Source organism: Mustela erminea, chromosome 4, assembly GCF_009829155.1.
Source record: "Mustela erminea isolate mMusErm1 chromosome 4, mMusErm1.Pri, whole genome shotgun sequence".
Taxonomy (NCBI): Eukaryota; Metazoa; Chordata; class Mammalia; order Carnivora; family Mustelidae; genus Mustela; species Mustela erminea.
This window is the reverse complement of record NC_045617.1, coordinates 101,773,158-101,794,056: the sequence shown is the minus strand read 5'-3', so window position 1 is coordinate 101,794,056 and position 20,899 is coordinate 101,773,158. Positions and strand designations below refer to the sequence as shown.

Below are 20,899 nucleotides of genomic sequence, written 5' to 3'. Positions count from 1 at the left end.
CAGCTGAAAATCTTAATGAGCTACCTCAGCAATTGAGAAACATGAATAAGTGAACAACATTGGTAATTATTAAAAGTTTGCCCCAAACATTATTTTTTTCAAAGGTTTGAAGCTTTGTCATTCGTGGATGGGTGGAAAAAAAAAAATGAAACAAAGTGAATGCTGCATAAACTAGCCCAGAATGCTAAAATATGGCTATCTAGAAATTTTTAATAAATCAGCATACTTGGATAAGAAGATAGGAAAAAGAGAGAGCTCCTTTACCGCATGGCAGAAATCTTAATTAAAATTACTTGCAAATCAAATTTTAAAAAATCCTGTGACAAAATCTTAATTAAAGTACTTGCAACATGAAAGTAAGTGTAACTTCAAATAGTCATTTAACTTTACCAGTTTAGCTTGATCCTAGAAATGAAAGGATAATTTAGTATCAGGGAATCTGCTAATTCAATAAATTATATGATCTTAGTTGATGGCATACCTAGAAGGCTAGACACTCAGATCATTTTAACATCTTGCTTCTCTCTGTGATGGATTATTTTCAATAATAATTGTGAAATGAATCCAGTAAAATAAAACCACAAAAATACAGTAAAACTTTTTTTATTGAATGACATATATATGTATACACACACAAACACACACACATATTAGTATATATGTATGTTTGCCAATAAAATGATTTAAAAATTACAGTATAAGAAAAGAGATACTAAATTAACATTTATAAATAATATTAATGTATTTTTTGGAATAAAAATAGAGAAAAATACTGACCAATATCAACATGTTGGTCAAAGACACAAAAAATAACATTAGAGTTTCTGTTTTCAAGCTTCTGCAAATGATTTTTTTAAAAAAAACTATCTTAATTATGTTTGGCAGCAGTATAGTTATTTTTGTCAATTTGTTTTCACTCCCACTTGATTGAAGAATAATTTCTATAAATTTTAATTTTGAGAAGTTCCATTTCATACAACAACAGACATGCAAATAGTTAAGGAAAGTCATAAACATATGGTTAAATCTATTTGAGATTCACAAAAATCCTATTTCACTTCTCTAGACATTACAACTCTATCCATCTGTGTTTCCTTGGATTACTTTTCCTATTGGCTTTCAAGTGTTGTCATGTTTGAAATATTTCTGCTGAAATATCTTCCCCAGAAAATTCATAACAAAATTCTGTTATTTGGTAAAAACTTCTGAAGTTCATAATGGTTCAGAATCGTTTGAGCTTGCTTTGGGTGCTAGTTGTGTCACCAAGTCATGTGGCACTACGTATTTCTGCATTTAAACAGATTAGGTATAAATAATGGAAGCACAGTGATTGTAAAGGAAAAATATAACTGAACTTAAGTTCTTACCCCATGTGTATTGGGGTCGACTATCTAACCAACAGTTCTCCATATTAACCTCTACATAATACAATGTTTATTAAGGGATAAATAAAAAATGTGCTAATTTAAAGTTTACATACATATTAGGAAAATACAACAGTAACAATGGCAACATTTTTGAACTTTGATCAACACAAAATTATTTCTGGGAGGAATATTTTATCACTCACACTGTTTAGAGTTGTGGAGGTCTGGTGATAATAAGAAGCAGAGTGACTTAGGGTTGGTTGTGTTATTGTCTTTTAATGAATCCCTTTCTTTCCTGGCCCTGGTGTGGATTGCTTCAACTGCTTACTCTTGGGACACCAGTGGTCTTAATAGAAAGTTAATGGCACACAATAAGAAGTCAATCCTTGATTTTGCTGGGGAGAGAAAGCTAGGAATGGAAAGATATTTTACTCAAATGGCAAAGTCTATCACAAATTGACAGTACATATTTCAACACTAAAGACCTGTCTATTAAAACAAACAAATAAACAAACAAAAACAACTAAACAAGATGACAGCATCGTCATCAGTAATTAGCAGGTCTGGAAGTCCTGAAAAATGCAACAAGTCCAACCATATACAGTTAACCTTTTTGTTTACTTTGGGAATCTACTGAAATTGTACTAAAATACATCGGTTTGGCTAAATGAGCATACATAATTCTAAAACTGAAAACATACAGAGTTCTTGAATATAAACAACCAATTAAAAACCTGATGAGAAAATTACATCCCAATGACAGTGGAAAAACTAACATAAAGACATGAAAAGTTTAATTGGAACCCTTAGCAAGAACATGTACAACCTTTATGACTAAAACTTTACATAAATCAAAAAGCTTTAAATAAATTCAGAAGCAAACCATTTTCCAAGTGAGAAAAGAGTTGGAAAATATTGTCTTTGTAAATGAATATGGATTTACTATTATTCTGATTAAAACTCTTAACTGAATCTTTCTTGGATTTTGACCAAACATACTCAAGTTCATCTTGAAATGAAAATTAGCTAAGATCTAGTTGAAAAGAAAGTCTAGGAATCTTTTTATGTAATCTTAACATACATTATAAGGCTTTATCAAGTATTACAACACATTATAATGAGGTAATCATAGAAGCAATGCAGTATTTGTATATAACGACATATATATCCATGAAACAGAATAGCTAAGAAAGAATCATTACTATGCACAATAATTTAGTATACAATAAATGTGTACTTATAAATAAAAGTGGCATTTATACTCATTTAATTAACTTTGTTTTGACAGGTGACATCATATTCATTTTAGTTGTGTAGCATGATTTTCATATACGTAAATATTGTGGAATGATTGCCATAGTCTACTTGGTTAACCTCTGTCACCACATAGAGTTACTCTTTATTGTGTATGTGCTAAGAGTTTTTAAGATCTACTTTATTAGCAAGTTTCAAATATACAATAGAGTATTTCAACTATAGTCATCATGTGGTGCAGGCTAATGTTTATTTCGAAGTATTCATTAGGGGAAAACTTCTACATTTAATGGAAATGGAAAAAATCTTGGAAAGAAGAGATAGTTTTTACTATATCACAAATGAGCATTTTTTTCCACCTAAGAGGAATAGAATTAGAAGATCAATATCAATTGATTAAAAAATTTTTAAAAAACAATAAATAAAATATAAATGTTACAAATGTTACAAATTAAATGTATAATGAGCTTCTATAAATTAGCACAAGCACAAGGCAGGGAATATAATAGAGATATGGATCAAAGTACTGTTAAGGAATAAACAACCACTTATGCATGTGTTTTGAAAATCTATCACAAAATTCCCAGGAGGAAATGACCAGTTTCCTCCAGAGAACTTTTACTCTGGGAATTTAATTGGTAGTGATTTTCTAGTTTTCTTTCTTGTATTTGCTACCAGTTTTCAAAATGGCATAGAATGATTATGTATTTTTATCATCAGAAATATATCTTATTAAAATACCTATACCAAAATTTCTTTACTTTCTGTATTTTATATAGGCTCCAGAATTTTCTGCATGCCTTCCACTCATTCTTATTGAGCAGCTATTATTTGCAGATCGAGATTTTTTATGTAGCCGGCTTCCTGAATTGGATCAACTTCTGTAGAGTGAGGGTAGATAGATAAATAAACAGAAAAAATTGCTGAATTTTCTTAGGAAGTGCTTGATATATTAAAAAAAAGTTTATCCTTAAAGACTTTTTTTTTGGTCGTAGGAGGTATGAAAATCTGGGTCAATGCCTTTTTTTCTGCATTTACTGGAAAATTAATAGAATCTCCAACTCTCTTGTAGACTTATGCTCAGGTATTTTTGCTCAATATGGTATTTTGCTCTTATATGCGCAACATATTTTTACAATGAAATATACTTCTTAAGGATTTGATATAGCCCAAACTTAAACAAAGAGGGCTTTTCATTCTTTTTAAGGCACATTTCCTTATGATTTACTAGAGGAAACAGGTAGAATTCTTCTATCAGATGCTTTCTATGACATCTGATCAGAGTATAAACAGCCATAACTAGTGTTTAAAATTAACAAGTACTTTTTGTAGTACTTGATCCTTTTATGTTGATTTTTATTTCTATCAAAATTATACATGCATATGTTTTAAAACATTACAAAGATTTTTTTAAAAAATAAGAAGTACTCTCTATTTTGCAAGCCCACAGATTCCTTTGAAGTTTGATGGCTTTGCTACCCATATTCCTCTCCAGAAATATTCTAATAATATTCCCTGGGGTTGGAGGCCTGCTTTCCATACCCCTTCCAGAAGTATTACCACCCCATACCTTCAAGGAGGAACTGGTTTTGGATCCCCTCCATAGTCTTGGGAAATCTTTCTGTTCCATCTTGTTTCTCTTATCTATTTCCCCCAAAACAAACAAACAAACAAACAACAACAACAACAAAAAAAACAGAAAGGGAAAGTATGGGACACAAACCTCCTTAAGGAGTTTATAGCCTTTTGGAAAGGTTAAAACAATAACTCTGTTAATAACCTCCTAATACTACGTACCTACATGCATTCCACAAAATGCTGGAGGGCTGTGTGTGCATTTTATCATTTAAACCACTCTACACCCTGTCAGGTGAGTCCTTTTTTTTTGACTCGCCATCTGTGGATGAAGAAGTCAGAGCTTGGAGAGGCTAAATAAATGTGCAAAGTCAGACAACTAATAAGAAGATGAAGTTGGAACTTATTCTACCAACCACCATATCAGACAGTTTTTAGCATTAGTAGATGCTAAATAAGTATTGATCATGGATATTAATGAAAGAATTTGTGATAACAGATACGTAGCTTATATGGCAGTGCTGTGGTCAAAAAATAAATTATTGTTGTGAGGGTTTTTGTTGAAAAACAGCATGATCACTGTGAGCAGAGAGACAAGGGGTGATGGGAAACATGCACAGAATAAGGCTCACACTGGATAAGGTTTATATTGTCAAGAATTTGGGACTGCAGGCAGATCTCTGTGGCATCGAGTAATGGCATCTAGTAGTGTGAGGATATAGATAGGACCATGCATGTGTGATTGGGGTCCAGAGCTTCCGGTTATGAAGTTGTGAGGAGGAATGTTGGAAATGCATATATAAAATAAATAATGCATATATATAATCTATAAATGAATATACATATGCCTGAATGTATATATGTATATATGTGTGTGTTGTGTGTGTGTGTGTATAGATATTTTCTGTAAAGTGAAAACAGTTAACTTTTTTTTGCCATTAATGAATATTTTATTTTTTATTTTTTTGTTTTTAACAAATATCCTTAATCTGTGAGCAACAAAATATTTTTTTCTTTATAGGCATTAACTCTTACATTTGAATTTCTGATTAATTATGTTATGTAAAATACCTAACTTTTATATACTGCTTGCCATTTATCAGGCATGTTCTAAGCAATTTCTATCTGTTATCTCATTTAATCTTTAAAAAAATTTTTTTAAGTGCTATTATAAATCCCATTTTATGAATAAATAAAATAAAATATACAAAATTTAAATAATTGGTCAAGGTTGTACAATTAGTAAAGGGCAGATGGGATTTAAATCCAGGTTATCTGAAACATGGTGATGTATTAGAGATAAACCTGACGTTTCGCTCTAGGTCAAAATCTAGAATAAAAATACAGTCCCATGGGACGCCTGGGTGGCTCAGTTGGTTAAGCAGCTGCCTTCGGCTCAGGTCATGGTCCCAGCGTCCTGGGATCGAGTCCCACATCGGGCTCCTTGCTCGGCAGGGAGCCTGCTTCTCCTCTGCCTCTGCCTGCCATTCTGTCTGCCTGTGCTCCCACTTGCTCTCCCCCCACCCTGATAAATAAATAAAATCTTAAAAAAAAAAATACAGTCCCAGCAGATTTTGACAATTACTTTGTGTACCATGAGAGACTCCAAGATGTTCTTTGCCTTAAGTTCAGAGGGAAAACAAGTTGATAGGCCCACCAGAAAATGTACTGCAAGTTTAGACTTTATTAAGAGATTATCAAAAGTAGGGTGGGGCAGCTGGGTAGCCAGTCGGTTAAGCTGCCAGCTCCTTGATTTTGGCTCAGGTCATGATCTCAGGGTCCTGGAATCAAGCCCTGTGATGGGCCTCACAATCAATGTGGAGTCTGCTTGAGATTCTCTCCCTCACCCTTTGCCCCTCCCCCTGCTCGCTCCCTTGCTCTCTCTGTCTCTCTCTCTAAAATATATTTTTTTTAAAGTAGTGTGGAAATAATTCTATTCTTATTCTTGATCAGATCAATCTAGGATTGTTTTCATTAATTTCTAGTCCCCATGATTTAAAAGACAGGTAGGGAAAATTCAGTAAGTTCACGTGGGGTGAATGTAGGTTGTGAGGGTCGTTATCCATCCATCACTTCTAGTCATTGTTATTGCAAGTTTTCACCACTAGAATACGAACTCCGTAAGGACAGGAACTTTGTCAGTTTTGTTTCTGGCCATACACCCAATCCCCAGAACCTGTGTCTGGCCCATAGTGGGCTCATAATAGATATTTATTGAGGGAATAAATGATGACCATTTAGCCCGGAGAAGGGAAAATGCAGTGAGGTTAATTATTACCATCACAGATTTGAACTGAGTTTGCATAGAAGTGTGGTTAGACATAATCTGGAAGAGCCCTGAATGATTGATTATCACATTCGAGCTCGAGGTAAGGAAGCATTTTGTAAGTATCCCAACCATGCAAAGATAAAATAGGCTCTTACAGGTAGTGTTCATTCCCTGCTACCAAAGGTACTCAAATAGTGTCTACGTAGTTTCTGGAGTTAAGATTCAGAGGGGATCGTTGGGCAGACTAGATGCATTTTAAGAGCAGGATTAACTCCAATTCTTTCATGACCAAAAAAGAAGAGAAAAAAAAATGACTCCAGCAGCGTCCTTTGTCCCACTTGAATGTGTGGCCCTTATTTAGAAATCATAACATTTTGGGGTCGACAGACACTAGAGATCTTATAGAAAATGAAGTTGAAAACTAGGAAATGATATTATCCCCCTGCAAACAAGCCCTCCACGGTCATCCACAGACCACAGCATAAAGTCCCAGCTCCTCAGTCATCAGCAAAATATTTATTTAAGTTCCAACTACATACCAGGCACTGGTTTTCAACCCTGGGGTCATAGCAGGAAATGAGATAAACAAGGACTTTCTTCTCCCTGTGATGCCATCCGCCATCTGGTAGCTGCACTTATTGTATATGTGTATGAATGTATGTGTGTATATATTGAATTTATGAATAGTAGGAATATATTGGACCATGAGTAGTGTGCCCATCAGCTAAACGTTGTGTATTCCTTAATGACAGAGATAGAGGATAAAATGTAGTGACTGGGATGCAGGGCTTTCTTTGTTTACAAATTCACATTCTTTTGGCCTTTGAGTGATTATACCAAAGTGACAGCAGTTGGTCAACCAGAAACCAGGAGTCAGCCGAATTTTGCAGGATATTTATTCATACATTAGGGTGGTCTTCCAGGAAACAGAACAACAAAACAGAACGTTTTACAAGCAGTGTTATAGAAATTATACACAAAGAAGCATTCTGGTTGAAAGTAGAAACTTTAGCCTTACACAGGGATGTCTAAATGTAGCAGTTTTGACCCAGAAAGTAAATAGGAGTCTTTAGAAAGTTGCTTTAAAAATAAGGCTTAAGAGTCAAACTGGCTATGTTCAAGTCATTTATCTTTATAAAAAATCTTAACTGGAATATAATTAAAAAGCACTTTTCATTGGAAATGTAAATGATCTCTAAAAAAAACACTGTAATAGTGATGTGATTTGCCCTAGGAGTCCTTTCAAATTTTGGAGTGCAGTCTTTAGTTTTAAAATAATTATTTTAAAAGATTTTATATTTATTTATTTGTCAAAGAGAGCACAAACAGGGGGAGCAGCAGACAGAGGGAGAAGCAGACTCCCCACTGAGGCAAGGAGCCAGATGTGGGACTCAGTCCCAAGACCCTGGGATTCATGACCTGAGCCGAAGGCAGATGCTTAAAGGACTGAGCCACCCAGGCATCCACACATTCACAATATTGAGACGTATCACTGATATTTTTGTGAGTGGAGTATGAGATACCCAATAAACATTTCATACAATGAAGAATTTTCTGCATCTTAACACAAATTTCTGATCCCCTATCAGACATGGTCCTGTAGATGAAAAACTCAAACCTAGATTCTAACCCCATTTGGACATCAAAATACAAAATGCATTTACATTTTACATAGATTGGCTTCTTCATTAGTATATTTATTTTATTTTTATTTATTTTTATTTTTTTTAAGTATTTTAGTTATTTGACACAGAGAGAGAAATCACAAGTAGGCAGAGAGGCAGGCAGAGGGAGAGAGAGGAGGAAGGCTCCGCGCGGATCAGAGAGCCCGACACGGGGCTTGATCCCAGGACCCTGGGATCATGACCCAAGCCGAAGGCAAAGGCCTTAACCCACTGAGCCACCCAGGCAGCCCAGTATATTTATTTTTTATGTCAAAGAATGATTGTACTTGCTTGTCTTTGTTGGGTTCCAAATGTTCCAAACATTCCAAAATGTTCCATTTTGATAATTACCAGGGCTGATGGCAGTGCATACATTTGAGCTGGTTGCATGCCGGGTGATGTGCCTTCTGATAGATTCTACTGGATATATTACTTACTGTATCATCATTGACTTTATATTGATGTTTTGGAAACTATGAAGGTAAGGTGGGATACAATATCTAAGAGTTTTATTTCAAGATAGAAAAGGACACATTACAACATATTTAGCATGAAATGAAAACGTTGGGTCTGCCTGGGCAGTCATGCACGTAAATCCCTGGGCCCCCTAAAGAAGACTACAGGGGCTCAGGTGAATTTTAGAATGTGATGACTGAACCCAGTTCCTGTATTTTTCCTTGCCGTGCAAACTTGGGCAAGTAAATCTCTTGAGGCCTCTTAGTTCGCATCTATAAGATAGGAATTGCAATTCTCACTAATGAGAAAGTAGAATTGTAGCTATACAGAGCTTGGGACAGATCTGGTCCAGAGTTAGGCCCCTGGTGTTGCTTTTTCTTTCCCTACTTTAGGCAAGGGATTTCACCTTGGAGCTACCTCTTAACTACAAATATTTACTTTCCTGATGTGAATATTATCAAAACAGTATAATCTACTCACACCTAATTATAACATCAGTTAAGGCTTAAATGTAATATAATGGAAGAATAAAACATAATTTATTCTTAAATATTATATAGTTAAATATGTAATGAGTTGGGGTTTACTTCAGTAGATGAAATAATAAAATAGAAGCTTGTACCTTCTCGGAATGAAATATTGAACTTAAGACACGTAATATCAAAAGCCATTGTAGTCAAAAAACACACTGAAATAAGAGAGCTGACATTCAGGGGAATCTGAGCATATAAACTTGTGTTAGGGTAAGTAACGAGAGTAGTAAGTTAGGGTGTAATGATGTTATGAGACTTTCAGGTTGCCATCTTTTCTAATCTCACTTTGGGAAGCATTTTTCTCTAATAATATAATGAGGACCAACAGAAACAACTATTGTGTGTCTTTGATAACATTCAACAAAATATTAACAAAACGAAAATTACCCAATCAGTACTGGTATGTCCCTTCCCATTTTATTTACTATGGACATATCACATTTAAATTATACGTTGGCTACAGGATAGAGTATCAAGTAAATGATTCAATAATTTCAATTCAGCACCTTTATTCCCCTTATGCTTCCCTCTCTATGTTGAACTTTTGTTGAATTACTCATATTTTCATGTAAGTTCTTGGGAAAACTTTTAGTATTACTGTGTACTAAAGAATAGCCAGTCTGTATTTATGAAGGTTTAGCTTGGTGGCCATTCAAAGGCAATGTGGGGCCTGAAAAAATTCTTCCCTGCGAGAAACTCTTGGGTTCCTCTTTCTGCTAAATGACTAAGCTCTGTACATTTCTCAAGCTCTCTGTAGGAACAGCATTGCTTCTTCTGAGATTTTCTGCATGTTAAAACATTGGGGATTCAGAGTGGAGTTGGGGAGGAGAGGGAACTGGATTTGCTGTCCTTCTTCCCAAATACATTGTTCTATAAAGCTAAGGGCATGAGGAACTAAAATAGCTGCTTAATGGTACAATATATGTTTTCCAAGAAGACTGACATGGGAAAATTTGATAAATGGAGCCTAAAGGCTTCATAGCTTATCTTCCAAGTTCGGGTGGGACAGAAGCACCACACCTTGCTCAGTGAATGACAGAAGACCAGTTCTTGCTTCCCTGTGTTTCTCTGAAAGTCTTCTTGCTGTGGTTTTATGATAGCTCAACCTCATATTTAATCCAGGTAAATAGATTGGCTATTTAAGTAATTTAAAGAACACTATTGCTATCACCCATAGATCTGCCTAGTAAATTAAAAAAAAAATCTTAAAGCTAGTGGGAGACGCTCATCTTTATAGTAGATGAAGTGTTGCATATTCACATATTCCATGGAAATCTCACCACCTTTTGATTATATCACTGTATCGAAGCTTCCAGACCATAATTTTGTTTCAAGAGTTGCTCCACAGACCCATTTTAGTTTAGGGTGGAATTTTCTGCAGAGTGATTTAGTTACTCGCAGATGTCAAGTAATTTGTATGGTAAAATCATAGCTTGGAATAATTCATAAATTTTCATGTTTATTTTTTATTGTCTCAGCATATCTGATTTGTTGTGAAACTCAAGTTTCTTGGCAAAAATATAAATCTCATTATAAATATCTATTGAAGTAAATATGACAGCTCTGTTTCTTATTATGTGCATGTGCAGTGTAAAGATATTAGCCATAAAATTTGGTGAATGTCCCTCTAGGGGATTTCAGATTTTAGTATGTTTTAAATAACTTGGAGAATAGCATTTGTTTATAGTTTTTCATGTGTATAGGAAATAATAAATACAATTGACAGTAATGTACATGGTGAATTAAACTGAAGCTATATGATATATATAAGGTGTCAGTTTTTTGGCTTTTGAAATGATCGTAAAATGAATTTAATGTGTCAAAATCAATATTCAAAATGTGCATTTTTTAGCTAAACATCTAAGTCTTTAGAAATATTTTGGTAGGTGTTTAAACAGCATAGTTACTTTTTTCTTATATAAGTTTTTGTCTTGAATATTTTACTTGTTATGAAATCGTAAGTACTTTTCTGTATAATTTCAAAATTATACTAGAGTTAAACTGTTTGCTAGATTTTAAAGAGCAAGAAAGCAAATTTTCAGTAGATTATGTAATTTATAAAATTATTAATGAAAGCATTGGTATTCTATTTATCAAATACACATTGAATTTTAGTGATCTGCTATGACCTATTTTGGAGTCTGAAGTTTGGGGAGAAAATAGTGTAATCTGCTAATGTGTAGATCTCACAAAATAACCCTAAAGAAAAAAGTCTATTCTAAAAAGGAAATTTCTTCCAGTTTAAATATATGATATTAAAAGCGAGTTTACAAATATGCATAATCTGTTATAGCTATCACATGGCATAACTTCATGATCCTATATCTTCCCTCTGCTATAGTTTTTATTTTTTAATTGAAAAAAAAACCCTTGCTGTCTTTAGATTGATATTTATAGGAAAGAAAACCTGACAATGTTTTTATTCCATTTTCCACATCAAAATTTGATTAATGAGGCACGATGACAGCAGCACAGTTAGAAGAATTGATAGAATACCAGTGGGCTGTCTCCAAATTCTGCTGCTTTTCCTTTTCTGACTGCAAAATCTTTCTGGGGGAGATAGCTTAATGGAATGGATGGAACAATCAACTTCCAGGCTCTTGCCGTGTTCAGATGCTTTATCCAAAGGGTGGTGGAAGCTTCATTAAACTCAAAGCAACTCATCCTGTAGCACCAAAACTGATTGATATGTAGGCTTCTCCCTCAGTCCCTTTCCCTCAGTGTATATGTTAGTAGAGATGTGAAGGGAGCTGTTCATGGTCAAGTCTGACTTTTTGTGAGAACCCTGGGACTGATACTTATTTAAAATTTAAGAACAATTCCTTTGTAGTCAAACAAAAGTGCCATAATCTGAATTTTAAAATTATTCAGAGAATTAAAGTTTCTTTGCAGGATATTAAGGCTATTATTTAGGGCAGGATATTAAGAGTACCAATTCTGGAGTCAAGCAAACCTGACTTTGCATCTTGGCTCAGACAGTAGTGGAAAGCCTGGTTAACTCATTCAATATCCATTTATTAATTAAGTGAATACCATGGGCCAGAGATTGCATTTGATATGATTCTATGCCAGATAAATCATTTCTGCTGTTTCAGATTAGTTAATTCAGACTACTCGCTGCACAATGTAATTAATTCCTCCATCCTATAAAATGGTTATATAAAGCTTCACTCAAAGCTAGTATTTAATTTTTCTTATCATTAGAAGAAAAAAAATCCACCAATGTAGAATCTAAGCTATAACTTATTTCAGTTTTTCCGTTATTAAAATTGAAATAATAAAACCCAAAAAACAATGTAACAAATTCTATCAGTGTTCTCAAATTACCTTAGGTAGTAACTTAACTTATTACAGATCCTTTTATCTAAAAGTATTTAAAGCTTATTTGGCTTTGACTATTCCTGATGATTGTGCTTGCAAAAGAGCCATCTAGTTCTTTAAAGAGATAGAGGCAGGGGAGCCTGGGTGGCTCAACTGGTTAAGCTCTGGCTTTGGCACAGGTCATGACCTTGGGGTCCTGGAGTCAAGCCCCTCTTCCTGCTATGAGCCCTCCAAGGAGCCCCATGAGCCCAGGGCCTATCTCTACACTCATCATGGAGCCTTCTCTCTCTCTCTTTCCCTCTTCCCCTTCCCCCAGCTCATGTTCTCTCTCTTTCTCAAATAAGTCAATAAATCTTAAAAAAAAAAAAAAAAGAGAGAGAGAGATAAAGGCAGGCTGATCAATATGAAATCTAAGGGCCTATATGTTAGGGCTCTGCATGTACAGATTGAGACTCTGTGAGGCCTAGCAGAGAGCATCAGCTCCAGGGATGACAAACAGATGGTCAAGTGATGGGACATGCAAGAGACCCACCCTACTCTAGTCCGGTAGGAGTGTGGAGAAATTGCTGTCTTTGGACATGCAGCTAGCAACTCAGAGAGGCCACACCTTAGAAGCAAGGATACGTAAGATAGGGCTTATAACTAGAAGTAAAGATAAACTAAAACAGATCTACTTTGAAAAAAAAATCGTAATTTATAGGAGTGTGGGTGGCTCAGTCGGTCAAGAGTCTTCCTTCAGCTCAGGTCATGATCTCAGTGTCCTGGGAAAGAGTCCAGCATCAAGGTCCTTGCTTAGAGGAAAGTCTGCTACTCCTTGGCCTCTGCCCCGTCCCCTGCTCACGCTCTGTGTGTCTGTTTTTCTCTCCTCAAATAATAAATAAATAAAAATCTTAAAAGAATAATTTTATAGTAATGAAGGCTGACAGGATTAAAAGGATTAATCAGAAATTGTCTCTCAAAACAAATCTCAACGGATCTTAAAGAATGAAAATGTACGAACTCTCTAAAATATAACATTCATAATCATGGCTAAAATAATGATGTACTCTAGAGGAATGAATGTGGAGATATTTCAAAGCAAGGCGACCTTGCATTCTAAGCAACTCTAGAAGAAAATATTCAAGGTCAGGCGAATGATATTCACATTACAAAGGACATCTACATAAAATCTCCAGTTAACATTATACTGGGAGATGAAATATTGAGATGAAATATCATCTCCCTCTGAGATAAAGAATAAGGTAGGGGCCTCCTGGCTGGCTCGGTTGGTAGAGCACACAACCCTTAATCTCTGGGTTGTGGGTTTAAGCACCATGTTAGGTATAGTGATTACTTAAAAATAAAATCTTTAAAAGAAAAAAAAAGAATAAGATAAGAATATCTATGCTTATTATTGTATTAGAGTACTTAGCCAGTAAAATACATCAGGAGAAATAAAAGATACAAGACTTAAAAGGAGAAGTAAAACACTTTATTTGCAGACAACATGTATATGTACAAAATCCTTTAAAAAGTTCTACACAATCACTAACAAAAATTAGTGGATGTAGCAAAGTCACAAGCATAGAAAGTCAATATAATAATTGTAGTTTTATATCTTGGCATCAAATGATGGAAATTAAAATTTTAAAACGCTGTTTACTATAGCATCAAAAATAAATTTAACAAAATATATATAAGACCTTTGTACTAAAAACTAAAAAACATAACTGGAATAATTAAAAGAGATTTAAACAAATGGAGGGATAGATTGTCTTCATGATTCGAAAAGCAGCTAATTTATACATTTAATTGCTAAGACAATTAAAAAACCAACCATCTTTTAAAAAGGATCTAAATTGATAAACTGCCTTTAAATGCATGTGGTTATGAAAAAGACCTGGAATAGACAAAGTAATCTCAGAAAAAGAAGAGCAAAGATAGAAGACTTGTGCTGTCTAGTTTCAGGATTTAGTATAAAGTTACAGTGATCAAGACAATGATCTTAGGGGCGCCTGGGTGTCTCAGTGGGTTAAAGCCTCTGCCTTCGGCTCAGGTCATGATCCCGGGGTCCTGGGATCAAGTCCCGCATCGGGCTCTCTGCTCAGCAGAGATGAGCAGAGAGCCTGCTTCCCCCCCTCCCCCATCTCTCTGCCTGCCTCTGCCTACTTGTGATCTCTGTCTGTCAAATAAATAAATAAAATATTAAAAAAAAAAAAAGACAATGTGCCAATGGAGTAAGAACAGGCAGATAGAGCAATGGAAGAGTACGGAGAGTTCTGACATAAACGGGCAGAATTACATTCAAAGAGTTCTTGACTAAAGTAACAAGGAGGAAAGGAAATTCAATGGGAAAGGAAAGTTTTCCCCACAAATGGTGATGAAACAACTGGATAAATGTACTGAAAAAATGAACCTCAACTCCTCCCTCACACTCTACATGTAACCCATGAGGCATCGTATAGATTCATAGCATGAATGAATTCATAGAGTCCATACAGATGGATCACAGAATTAAATGAAAAAAAAATGATAATGCTTTTACACCAAAATAGGACAATATCTTTATGACCCTGAAAGAACTAAATAACTTGTAACACTCTCTCCGTCCTTTTCTCTTTCTAGATAGATAAATCGAACTTCACCAACATGAAAAACTTCTCTTCATAACACACCACTAAGAAAATGAAAAGTAAAGTTGTACCCCAGAGTAAACATTATCAGTATACACATCCAGCCAAGGAGTTGCATTTAAAATGATTATTGTATTCCTACAAACAGTTAATAACAAGCTAAACCAATATCCAATAGTATATTAATGAGAAGACTGAATAGACACCTCAAAAACAACAATGGCAAAAAACATGAATATGTTTATGCATGTATTAGATGTTTATTAAAATGTATGTAAATGGGAGAAACATGTGAAAGTATGAAATATCATTTGCTATTAAGGAAATGTAAACAAAATACACACTGACTAAAATAGCATAATTTTAAAAAAGCAGCTGATGTTGGTAAAGATGCAGAGCAGCTGGAACACTCATGAGTGGGAGTGCAAAATGGTACAACTACTTTGGTACACTTTCTGGCAGTTTCTCAGAAAACTAAAAATACATGCAAGATCGGCACCCCTGCTTCTAGGTATTTATTTAAGAGACATTTAAAAAAATCTATGTTCACAAAAAGACTTCTACTAGAATATAAATAGTTTTATTCATAATATCTTATTTGAAATGACCCAAGTATCTGTCGATCAATAGATTTATCCATTCTAGGTAGGTTAAGATATATTTGAAACATTGAATAATACTTGAATAATACTTAGTATACTTAGAGAATGAACAGATACAAAACATGATTACTTACAAAAACATGAATAAATGAATGAATCTCTAAGACATTTTGTTGAGTGAAAGAAGCCAGACATTTAAGCAAAACTAAGTTTTTAAGATAAGATTTTTAAGGTAAAATTGAAAGTAGTTATCTATGGTGACAGGGATTGACTGGGAAGGGACATGAGGGAACTGTCTAAAGCGAAGTAATTTATGTATATATTTTTTGAGGTAATTTATATTTTGACTGGAATGTTGGCTCTATGAGTATATTCATTTGTCGGAATTCATCAAACTATACAACTGCAGACCTCAAGATCTGTGCATCTCACTGTACAACAATTATATTTCACTTGAGAAACAGTTCCATTGGGGCATCTGGGTTGCTATGTTGGCTAAGCATCCAGCTCTTGATTTCAGCTCAGGTCATGATCTCAGGGTCATGAGATTGAACCCCACATGGGCCCCACATGGTCATGAGATTGAGGCCCACAGAGGATTCTTTCCCTCTGTCCCTCTGCCCCCACACTTGTGTCTGTGTGTGTGTCCATGCGCACACTTGCTCACTCTCTCTCAAAATAAAAAAATTCCATTAAAAAAACTTAAATATATGAATTTAGGCAATTAACTCCACGTTTTTTTACACCAATGTGAAAATAACCTTCTGGTTGCAAAATGCTTTGGTATAGGCAAAGTAAGCTAGAACATACTTCATGCATGTGTAGTGTATCAGTGTTGATGTATGTGTGTATACAGTATGTATGTGTCATGTATGCACACACACACATACAGGTGATCCTTGCTTTTGCACTGTGCTGGGTTAACTGAAATTTGTGTCTGTCAACTGTGTCCTTGCTTTGCAAGCTTCTGGCTTCTGTGACATACATCTGAGACCATGGAGGAATAGGACAAAGTAAGGACACATTCCAATATGTACAAATTTCAGGTAACGTGGTACCATAGAAAGTGAGCCTGCTCTGTGTCTGGGGTGGGGGTAGGGGAGAAAGGAATGAGGGGAGTAGTATTTTTAGGGTGTGGATGGCCTATAGCAGCCATTAGGAGGTTGTCATTTTACTATATTCTGAGTTTGCTGGAATATTAACAAACTTTACCCAATACCACTTCTAGTTCTTAGCCCCTGCCAACATTTCAGTTGTTTATGAAGTGTTAGAAAGAGACTTAGAAAACTGCCACAAGAAATTTAAAAAATGAAAAAATACTTTATATGATGTGGGATATTCAATGTATCCTAAAAGCCATCTAGGAGTTAGACAGAAAGTTGAATATGTATCAGTGATTAAGTATGAAAACAAATGGTTTCTCTCCATGGTTTAATATTTTCCATATTTTTTATTTTAGAAAATATTTAAAACTGTCTAATTTAGAGAGTAAGTTTAAAAATCAGATGAATAATTATTAAAGTATCTCTGGTGAACAGATTATACAGGGAGAATTCAAATTTTATTGCCATAAATACCATGATCTTAATAAGATCTACTACTAGAAAAAGATTCCTAACACTTCATCTATTGGTGCATTTTTTTTTTCAAAAGAGTTCAATGTAATAGCACTCAAATATTTGCCCTCTCTGTGGTTTCTATATTACTATTTGTTAAAGCTTATTTTGAGTTGTGTGAAATTCCAAAATGCAATTAGAAGGAAAAAGGATTAAGAGGAATATGTATATATTCATAATTTATACAGTTTGACAGAGGTGTAATAGCAAAAGCACCATGAAAATATGTGATTTTATAAAGGCTATGTGGGATAATAATAGAACAGAAAATATTTTTTTAAAAATATAAATAACTTGGAGATGGCCCTGTTCTGGAGAATACCCACAGAAGTTTTTAAAGTAGCTTTTAATGAGACAAATTAAAAAGACTGGAATGATTTAGCCCAAATTAAATATCCATCTTTCTCTCTCTATCCATCCATCATCTATCTAAAATAGTTGTATTTTGTAAGATAAAGGACTATTTTAACACTTGTAGTTAGACAATTTTAAGGAGTTCTTCCCATGCTTTCAATACCAAAAAAGCACATCGGATAGAACTATACCTTAGAAATGTGAAGAAGTTTGTTTATAATTAATTAATTTTAGTTAATCAATTTACTAAAATTAATCAACTATTTTAGTCAATTAGTTTTAGTTAATTTTAATTAAAAATTTAAGTTAAAATTTATTAAAATTAATTAAAATTTTAATTAAAATTAACTAAAACTAATTGACTAAAATAAAACTAATAACTAAAAATAAAATGAATTGACTAAACTTAATTTTAATTAAAATTTTAATTAATTAATTTTAATTTAATTTTAGTTGATTAACTATTAATTGATTATTGTGTTTAATTAATAAACACAGTATTTCTTCTGATTTTATTTTTTATATCCCCCACGTTCCATATAAGAAATGTGTTTAAACTGTAGTATGAGTAGGTATTTAAGATAGATCTATGAACTTCCTAATATTGCTATTTCACACTGGACCAAGAAATTACAGAGGTACAGCGGGTGAGTCCAGAATTGTCTGCACTCTCTGGAACGTGTTAGTTGGCAAACCCCAGTGTGGAGGTGGGAGGGCAAACTAGATAATCTAGTTTGGTCTATCACGAGGTCTCCCCGTGATACCTACTTAGGTGTGTGTATGAGGGGGGTTAATATCTCTACATCTTCGTCATGGCCAACTGGGAGTCTACAAAGTCAGTAGACAAAAATCTTATTCTTACTACTATTCATCACAAATTAGATTCACTCAGACTATCAAGTCAGATTTTTATGCCAGACAATGAGACTATTACTTCTAGCCCTCGATCCCTTTAGAGTGATGGGGGGAAGGTTTTTGTTTTTGAGATAGGCTCTCTATTCTTCGAAAAATAATTCTCTGTGTTTACTCCTTCTTGATGTTAATAATTTTGTTGCAAAAATTCAGTAACCATCACTTTTTAAATTATTTTGAATTTTAATTATAGACTTTATTTAGTACTGAATTTAAAAATCCATTTATAGCCCTTAATTCATTACATGGCAAACTTTAAAGCTCAATAAATACCACCTGTAATTATTTATTAGTAATTGTTTATTCTCTGCTGTTTTTATGAGTGTTTTTAGAATCTTGACCAAGTTCACACATCTATTAATTTTATTTTGTTTTGTCTTGAAACTGAGTCGTGTATCCTACATGTCAATAGATAAAGAAATGTTTGTTTTTTTTTTAAAGGTTTGTTTACTTATTTGACAGAGAGACAGCAAGAGAGGGAAGACAAGCAGGGAGTTTGGGAGAGGGAGAAGCAGGCTGCCTGATGCAGGACTCAGTGTGGGACTCAATCCCAGGACCCAGGGACCATGACCTGAGCAGAAGGCAGATGCCCAAGGACTGAGCCACCCAGGGGTCCTGATATGAAGTGGTCTATGAATCTCTTTAACATTTACTAAAGAAAGAACAAATTTAGTATTTAATGGTGCTAAGACCTAGTGAAAAACATACCAACAGTAGTGTAGGCTATATGCCTATTCTTCAGTTCTAAACCAGTGCTGTTTAACTTTAAATTTACTTCTCACTTTGGTTTTAAATTTAAATTGAAACTTTTTGTAACACTTTCCCCCAAATAGTTTCTGACAGAAAATTCCTTTCTTAGTCCCCTGCCACTGAAGCGTTTTTCAAGTGTTACAAATCTGCTCTATCTGTTGCCTTTCCTCTTGAACACAATGAAGGCTATAGTTGGGATTCTAGAAGGGAAAAATGGGTTACTAGAAGTTGGACAGAATCCAAGCCTCAGCCAGAGAGATGGAAAAATAGAACTATATAACCCTGAGCCCTGAACAATGCAGTTTAGTCTTAAGCACAAAAAATAGTGTCTACAATATGTATTCTGTTCCCCCTTCACAACTGCAAGCTGATCACTTTGTATAAAATAAGTGCCACTAAATATGAAGGTTTGCAATTTGAGTTTATTTGCAAGATAGTATGTTGTGTAAAGGTTAAAGCAACATTGCTTAACCAAGTCAATGTTTTCCTGTACATGTGCATTTTAAATCAGTTAGGAAGTTTTGTCCCATCCGCGTTACTTGCTTTTGTAAGGTTTTGATGAAATCTTGAATTTTCTTACCTTTTTACTGTAGGGAGTTTGGTGGGGTGGGTGGGGGGATTTGCGGAATGGGTCTTGGTTCTCCTGCAATTATATTTTAGATGGCATATTAAGTATAAAGTAAATGCTTCCCTGCAAATGGAGTTGTGTCGAAACTACTAAATAGAGATTTCTAGTCACAAAGGAAGTTACCTCAAATGAACTGCATCCTGAATTTTACACATTTGTTTGGTATATTATGAATCTGTTTCTGAAAGCTCATCTGTGCTGTCAATTTCACATGGTCTTTTATTTTAAAAATGTATCGGTGAGGGTACATAAATTGTGAATTTTACTTTTCTTGGAGAGTTGTATTCCCCATAACACACAGTATAATATCTACCACATGCAAAGTTTCAACAACATGGTAGTTGATTGCATTTTTATAGACATAATTTCAGTGAATGGAATATAGACCTGAAAAAAAGAAATACATGGACCAGCGGAGTGTAAATTTTCCTTTGAGTCAATTCAGAATCTTAAAAAGATAAAGGCAGCCTTCCATGTTAGAGACAAGAGGCAAGCAATGTTAAACACCTGAGAATGTCATTTTACTTATCAGACTGATGTAGATAACATATACTTTTATTTAATTCTTTTCTCAGAATATAAATAGGAGTAAATGAAAGGCGGGATTCAAGGAGAGGGGAAAGGAAGTACCTGTTCTTGAAATCTAGCCATTTTAAAATGGCTTTAAGAGAACCAACAATTTCACGTTTTATTTTTTTAATTTTTAAAAAAGATTTTATTCATTTATTTGACAGACGGAGATCACAAGTAGGCAGAGAGGCAGGCAGAGAGAGAGAGGGGAAGCAGGCTCAATGCTGACAGAGAGCCTGATGTGGGGCTCGATCCCTGGACCCCGAGATCATGACCTGAGCTGAAGGCAAAGGCAGAGGCTTAACCCACTGAGCCACCCAGGCAGCCCGATAGTTTCATATTTTAACAAGCAAGATGTTTATCATTGATGGAAAAAAAAAAGCTCTAATTTAATTAACTCTAATTTCATATTACTT

The 20,899-nt window shown here is 34.5% G+C and overlaps 1 protein-coding gene and 1 long non-coding RNA gene across 3 annotated transcripts in view; both read left to right on the top strand.

Annotated features, from left to right (window-relative positions):
- Positions 1-20,899, top strand: part of BMP5 (bone morphogenetic protein 5) — a 114,511-nt gene that overhangs the window by 20,674 nt on the left and 72,938 nt on the right. The window lies entirely within an intron of this gene.
- On the top strand, positions 8,313-20,832 carry LOC116588781. The gene is made up of 3 exons (XR_004285080.1): positions 8,313-8,381; positions 17,833-17,835; positions 20,817-20,832. It is a non-coding gene; the product is annotated as an uncharacterized LOC116588781 (long non-coding RNA).